The sequence below is a fragment of the Octopus bimaculoides genome, chromosome 6 (genome assembly GCF_001194135.2).
Source record: "Octopus bimaculoides isolate UCB-OBI-ISO-001 chromosome 6, ASM119413v2, whole genome shotgun sequence".
Classification (NCBI taxonomy): domain Eukaryota; kingdom Metazoa; phylum Mollusca; class Cephalopoda; order Octopoda; family Octopodidae; genus Octopus; species Octopus bimaculoides.
Window position 1 is genome coordinate 73,808,051 of NC_068986.1, and position 7,191 is coordinate 73,815,241.

At 38.1% G+C, this 7,191-nt stretch overlaps 1 protein-coding gene across 1 annotated transcript in view; it reads left to right on the plus strand.

Moving 5' to 3' along the window:
- Positions 1 to 7,191, plus strand: part of LOC106873829 (pleckstrin homology domain-containing family H member 1) — a 949,845-nt gene that overhangs the window by 504,237 nt on the left and 438,417 nt on the right. The window lies entirely within an intron of this gene.

The window sequence follows — 7,191 nt, forward strand, 5'->3', positions numbered from 1 at the left end:
ACACACACACTTTTGACTATATGAACTGAAGTTGTTAAACATTTTTATTCTAATATTTTTCTTCTTAATCAGTATAAAAAATTGCACAGGAAAAAAATCATTTCAATTTAATGCATGTCTGTGTTAATTCACAGCAACATTGAAATTTTGAATTAAGGTAGCAATTAAATTTACATATATATCTTGCATGTATGTATATATCTGCATACACACATATTTGTATGTATGTATGTATGTATGTATGTATGCATGTATGTAATGTATGTATGTATGCATGTATGTAATGTATGTATGTATGTATGTATGTATGTACATATGGTTCAGTGATTAGATCATCAGGCTTTAAATCTTGAGGTCGGAAGTTCAATTCTTGGACCAGGCTGTGTTTTGTGTTCTTGAGCAAGACACTTTATTTCATGTTGCTCCAGTTCACTCAACTATAGAAATGAGTTGCAGCATCACTGGTGCCAAGCTGTATTAGCCTTTGCTTTTCCCTTGGATCACATCGATGGCATGGAGATGGGAGGCTGGTATGCATGGGCAACTGCTGGTCTTCCACAAAAAAACCTTACCCAGACTTGTGCCTCAGATAGGAACTTCCTAGGTGCAATTCCTTCATCATTTGTGACTGAAGGAGGTCTTTTTCCTTTTATATATATATGTACATATTTGTGTGTGAATGTATATATATATATATATTACTTGCTGAGTCTAAAGGAAGAAGCAGTATCCATAATCCCTGCAGGCTCTCCAAGACCAGGGAGGTTGATGCTTTTAATGTTCCACTTAAACTGAAACCAGTATTACTGTCTGCACTAAGGTGGCACGCTGGCAGAATCATTGGCACACTGGACAAAATGCTTATTGACGTATTGTCTGTCTTTATGTTCTGAGTTCAAATTCTGCTGAGGTTGACTAAAAATCAGTTGAACACTGCTAAGTACCAGTTGAATACTGGGGTCAATGTAATCGACTAGCCCCGTACCCCAGAATTACTGGCCTTGTAGCAAAATTTGAAACCAGTATTTATTTAATCAATTGTTATAAGAAAGTTAATTAAGACACTGTTTCAACAGTGAGCAGTGAGGTGATACTACTATAGCTATGAGGGGGTACTCCTTTAGCTGTGAAATGGTACTGCCAGAGCAGTGGGGAGGTACTGATATAGCAATGAGGTGGTGTGACCATAGCTGTAATAGTATTACAGGTACCAGGTTCAGTCTCACTGCATGGTATGTTGGGCAAGTGTCTTCTGCAGTAGCCTCAGGCTAACCAAAACCTTATGAGCAGATTTGATAGACGAAACTGAAAGAAGCCTATCGTGTGTGTGTGTGTGTGTGTGTGTGTGTGTGTGTGTCTTTGTGTCTGAGTTTGTCACTCCCATCACTTGACAACTGGTGTCAGTGTGTTTATATCTCCTATAACTTAGCAGTTCAGCAAACAGGTCCGATAGAATAATCACTAGGCTTCAAAAGAAAATAAGTACCTGGGTCGATAAGTTTGACTAAAATTCCTCAAGGCAGTGCCCTGGCTTGGCTGCAGTCTAATGACTGAAACATGTAAAAGATAAAAGATAGCATTATTGTTGGTTGGTCTTATGTCAGTTCTAAAAGAGCCAATCTATGATCAAAACTGTTCCAGCCATGACCATCCCATCTCTTTGAAAATAAAGATCAAGGATTATATTATTTAATTTGCTTCCTTTATTTAAAAAACAGTAGTGTATGATTTCAGAAAGATTTGGCTGCTCTTTCTATCATGTTAAATGACTACTTAAAGATTCTCTTGTTTACCTGATGGCATTGTTGGTGTTGGTTGTAGTGGTGTTGTTATGGTGATGTTGTTGTGACTGTGTTGGTTATAATGTTACTGTGGTGGTGCACAATTTATTTTTAATGACAATATTTTGTTGTGAGTGTTATGATTATGGTACATGATTTATTTTACAAAATATCGTTTTTGTGTTTTTAGTTCCCAGCTAAATTAATCTATTTTCATCCTAATCATTATTATTATTATTCCATCCATTTTTCCCTTGCTTGCTTGCATGGGTTGAATGGTTTGGCCTTCTCAAATGCAGTGTCTCCCTAATTGTTATGTTCCTTTGCCATCTCCATTATGAAATTCAATATCCTGAGATCATCTTTCATTACTTCTACCCATGTTTTTCTTGGTCTTCCTCATCAATAGATTCCTTCCACTCTGATCTCTGACACTTCCTATTCCATTTGTCATCATCAGAGCACATTACATAATCATACCAATGCAGTGATCTCTCTTGCATTCTACATGTCAATTTTTTTTTGTTTCATCTCATGTATGCCTTGTTGTTCATGTACACCAACATTGCACATCTAGTGGAGTGTGCTCCTTTCATTTCTTTACTGTCTTTCTCACACCCTTTACATTCAGTACTCTTATCCTACTGCCATATCCTTCAAAATTACCATGCTTCTTGAAATTCATCAACAGTACACCTGATGCACCTCACACACCCATTTCTTCTGGGGTTTTTTTCCTGAGACTTATTCACTGTTTACTTCCTGTGCATATTCTATGTACTTTTTCTGATGAGTTGTGGTGCACCTGAGTACTGTATCTTATTATGCAGCATCACAGTTAACAAACAAGCATCGTACAATTTACCATATATTCTGGCATGCAAGTCAAATTATTCAGGCGAACATTTACAGCCCCAAAATGATAAATTGACTTATACATGAAGTTAACTTTGGAGGACCAAAAATTACATGTGAAACGGCAGCAGAATTTGAAAAAATAATGATGATATTTGAATGTTTACACAACAGGTTTACACTGTATACTATGTTGGCTTGTTTGCCAAAATATAAGGTACTTTTTACTTGATAAGAAACTCCCTTTCTTATCAGCTGAGACTATAGGACCCCTAACTTTTACAACCCTATTCTTATTATAGTAGTGGTGGAGGGTATTGTGAAAAAAAAAACTCTCCTCCACTGCTAATTAGCTTGCCTAGGTGACAGAAGCTATCAACTAATTCTATGGAGCCTTCTGAGTATTGAAAGGAATTTATTTAACAACTGCACTGACTGCTAACTACTCCCATGCATTTACCACATCAAAATCTTTATTTGCTGCCAGCCTGCCTGTGATCTCAGTACATCTCATGTGCACCCATAGTTCACACTGGATACACTATGTGGAGTTCCTACTTACTCCTTCACTACATATCAAACATGGTATTTCCCTGATGGCAGCAGGTTTCTGTCTTCTTTCTTACTTTCTAAAACTTTACTCTTTGCCAAGTTTATTTAGAATCAAAGCCTCTTGATTCTAGGTTTTGTTGCCTTGCCAAAATAGAATACTGTACTCTGTCACCAAATATATCTATTTATTTGTGATTTCTCAATGTATACATACTTTTATATAAGAATGGACTTACTGATATTTATTATTGAATGTACTTATCTTAAATTTACATTGCATATACATACATATCTTTTCGTATTGATTTAGTTTTGTATATTTTTTCTTTGAGTTTGGTTAAATTTGTGTAGAAGCTGTAGGAATGGACAAAATATTTAGCATTAGTTTTGATTTTAAATCTCAACATATTTCATGTTTTGCTTTATCTTTTTTTTTTATTTTTAATTGTTTCAGAGTTAATTAAATGAATGTAACTAATACGTTCAGAATTAATTAATGAAACATAGTTCTTTGCTCACATTTTAAATTATAACATTAAAATACAAAGAAACAGAAATAGAAAGGAAAAAACAGGGGTGAGATGAAACCACAGATGATGACAATGATGATGATAGGGAATTGTGTATAATAGACAATTAGCACTGCTGTTTTAAGGTATGGGTACACCAGGCAGTTGCCTGGGGACTTTACATGTCTAGGGGCCCAATTCTGATCTATGTACTTTGTGGCTTGCTACCAATAAATAAATACTGTAGAGTCCAATGTGTTGATTTGTCAGGGGCATATAATGCCGCTAAGCCAGCTCTGATAGTGAGTGGTTTCAGACTGTTGATATATGGAAGCAAGTACCACATCTCCACTCTTTCTTTCCACTTTGTTACAAGGGTATTCAGTGTTCCACCACCCTTGTTGGTGGAGGTTTCATAAGCTGACCACCACCACCACCACTAGCAGTATCACCACCACTGACACCACCACCACCACCACCACCGGCACCACCACTGCCACCGCCACTGCCACCACCACCACCACCACCACCATTATTATCATGCATGAGCATGATAATATAACCCAACACCAGCTATGGGTGCTGCCTTCAGAAATTTGGCTTCACTGATGAGGAAATAATGATATGATTTATAGATATAGATCAGAGAAAAGATAGAAAAATATATTAGAAGGATCACTTTCTAATGGTCAGATGAAAAAGGATAAATGGCTGAAATGCTGGATTCTTCATTCCTCATGGCAACTGAACTGATTAACCACTTGTATGAATCCCCTGCCTCTCTCTCTCCTTATATTTTATTCTTTTACATGTTTTAGTCATTTGACTGCAGTCATGCTGGAGCACTACCTTAAAGGGTTTTAGTTAAAAAAATTGACCCCTGGACTTACTGTTTGTAAGCCTAGTACCTATTCCATTGGTCGTTTTTGCTAAACTGCTAAGTTACGGGTACATAAACACACCAACATCAGTTGTCAAGTGATGGTGGCAGGGAGACAAAAATAGATACACACACATACATATATATGTATGTATATACAACAGGCTTTTTTCAGTTTCTGTCTACCAAATCCACTTACAAGGTTTTGGCCAGCCTGAGGTTATAATAGAAGACACTTGCCCAAGGTATCGTGCAGTGGGACTGAACCTGGAACCATGTGGTTGAAGCAAGCTTCTTACCACACAGCCATGCCTGCACCTATGCTATATTATCCCTTTAGTGTTCAAATCACTCTGTCAAATGTAATACTTGTTTATTCACATTGTTTTCAATTAATCAAGTATTACCTTGTATCTTTGAGATTCCAATGAGGATGATGTTGATCATCATCATTTAACATCTGTTTTCCATGGTACATGTGAGAGGCTGGATCTGGTTGGTTCGAGCATAAAACAGGGAAACATTTTGGGGCCTGATATGGCCAGTTTACATGCTTAAAAGCTTAACAGTCATCTCTTCTTGGCAGTAACACTCCTTCTATTATCACACACACACACACCTTTGGTTCTTTTTCATTTATTTTTGATTCTGAATATTCAAATTGATTACATAATAGGCTCAGGTGTGGCTGCAGGGTTAGAAGCTTGCTTCCCAACTACATGGTCCTGGGTTCAGTCCCACTACTGTGTGGCACTATGGGTAAGTGTCTTCTACTATAGCCTCAGGTTGACCAAAGCTTTGTGAGTGGATTTGGTAGAAGCCCTGGCACTCGTGCCAGTGGCATGTGAACAAAACATTGGACTGACTCCTGTGCAGGTGGCATGTAAAAAACACCATTTGAGCGTGGCCGTTGCCAGTACCGCCAGACTGGCCCTCATGCCGATGACACGTAAAAAGCACCCACTACACTCTCGGAGTGGTTGGCACCCCCTCATATATATATTTATATATATATATGTGTGTGTATGTGTGTGGAAGCACAATGGCCCAGTGGTTAGGGCAGCGGACTCACGGTTGGAGGATCGAAGTTTTGATTCCCAGATCGGGCGTTGTGTGTGTTTATTGATTGAAAACACCTAAAGCTCCATGAGGCTCCGGCAGGGGGTGGTGGTGATCCCTGTTGTACTCTTTCACCCCAACTTTCTCTCACTCTTTCTTCCTGTTTCTTGAGTAACGCTGCGATGGACAGGCGTCCTGTCCAGCTGGGGGGAACACATATACCATAGAAACCAGGAAACCGGGCCTATGAGCCTGGCTAGGCTTGAAGAGGGTGAAAGAAGAAGAATATATATACACACACACATACATATACATGAGGGGGTACAGGGCTGAAAAGTTACTGACTTTAAGGGTATCATCAAAGGCTTGGTTGGAGGCCCAACTGAGTTCTTTAAAAGGGCTTACAAAAACTGAAGAACTGCTGCAATAAGTGTGTGAATCTGAGAGGGGAATATGTTGAATAAAATCATAATTAACTGATCCTCTTGTATTTTCTTTCACCCGAAGCCAGAACTTCTCAGCATCCCCTCGTGAATTCATGTGTGTGTTTGCACTTATGTTTGTGTTTGTCCCCGAGCACCATTTGACAACAAGTGTTGGTTTGTTTATGTCCTTGTAACTTAGCAATTTGGCAAAAGAGACTGATAAGACGACTGTTAGACTTTAAACAAAAATTTTTTTTTAAAGCACTGGGGTCAATTTTTTCGACTGGATTCTTCTAGATAATGTTCCAGCATGGTCACTGTCTAATGACTGAAGTAATAAACAAAAAGCAAAACAAAAAAAGAAATAAGACAAAAGGTTCACGATTAGAATATCTTTGATCATAATTTTTCTTAAACAGGACTTACCAGGAGCTACACAACAGCAACAACAATAACAACTACGAAACACAATAATATTGATAAGTCTGTATTGTTTATGCTACCCACACTTACTGTGATGATAACCATCTCAACTCATGGTAGTTCTTCTCGCTCATAATACCGTATTGTGGAACTAGAGAAATTATTTTGTTCCATAGAGATATTATCAAGCACATGTTGACTGATGGATATCACTTTCCGATAATAATCTATTTGGTTATTTCCTTAAATAATTAATTTGAGGTTATCGGATCTTGGAACTTTCAGGGCATAAAAAAAAAAGGCATAATTGTGTTTGTGTATTTACACATGTGTGTATTTGTACTTGTGTGTGTGTGTGAGTGTGTGTGTGTGTATATATATATATATATATATATAAGATATGCATCAATATATAATGTGTGTACATATATATCTATATATATGTGTGTGTGTGTATCATCATCATCATCATCGTTTAACGTCCGCTTTCCATGCTAGCATGGGTTGGACGACTTGACTGAGGACTGGTGAAACCGGATGGCAACACCAGGCTCCAATCTAAATTTGGCAGAGTTTCTACAGCTGGATGCCCTTCCTAACGCCAACCACTCGGAGAGTGTAGTAGGTGCTTTTACGTGTCACCTGCACGAAGGCGAGTTAGGCGATACTGGCAACGGCCACGCTCGAAATGGTGTCTTTTATGTGCC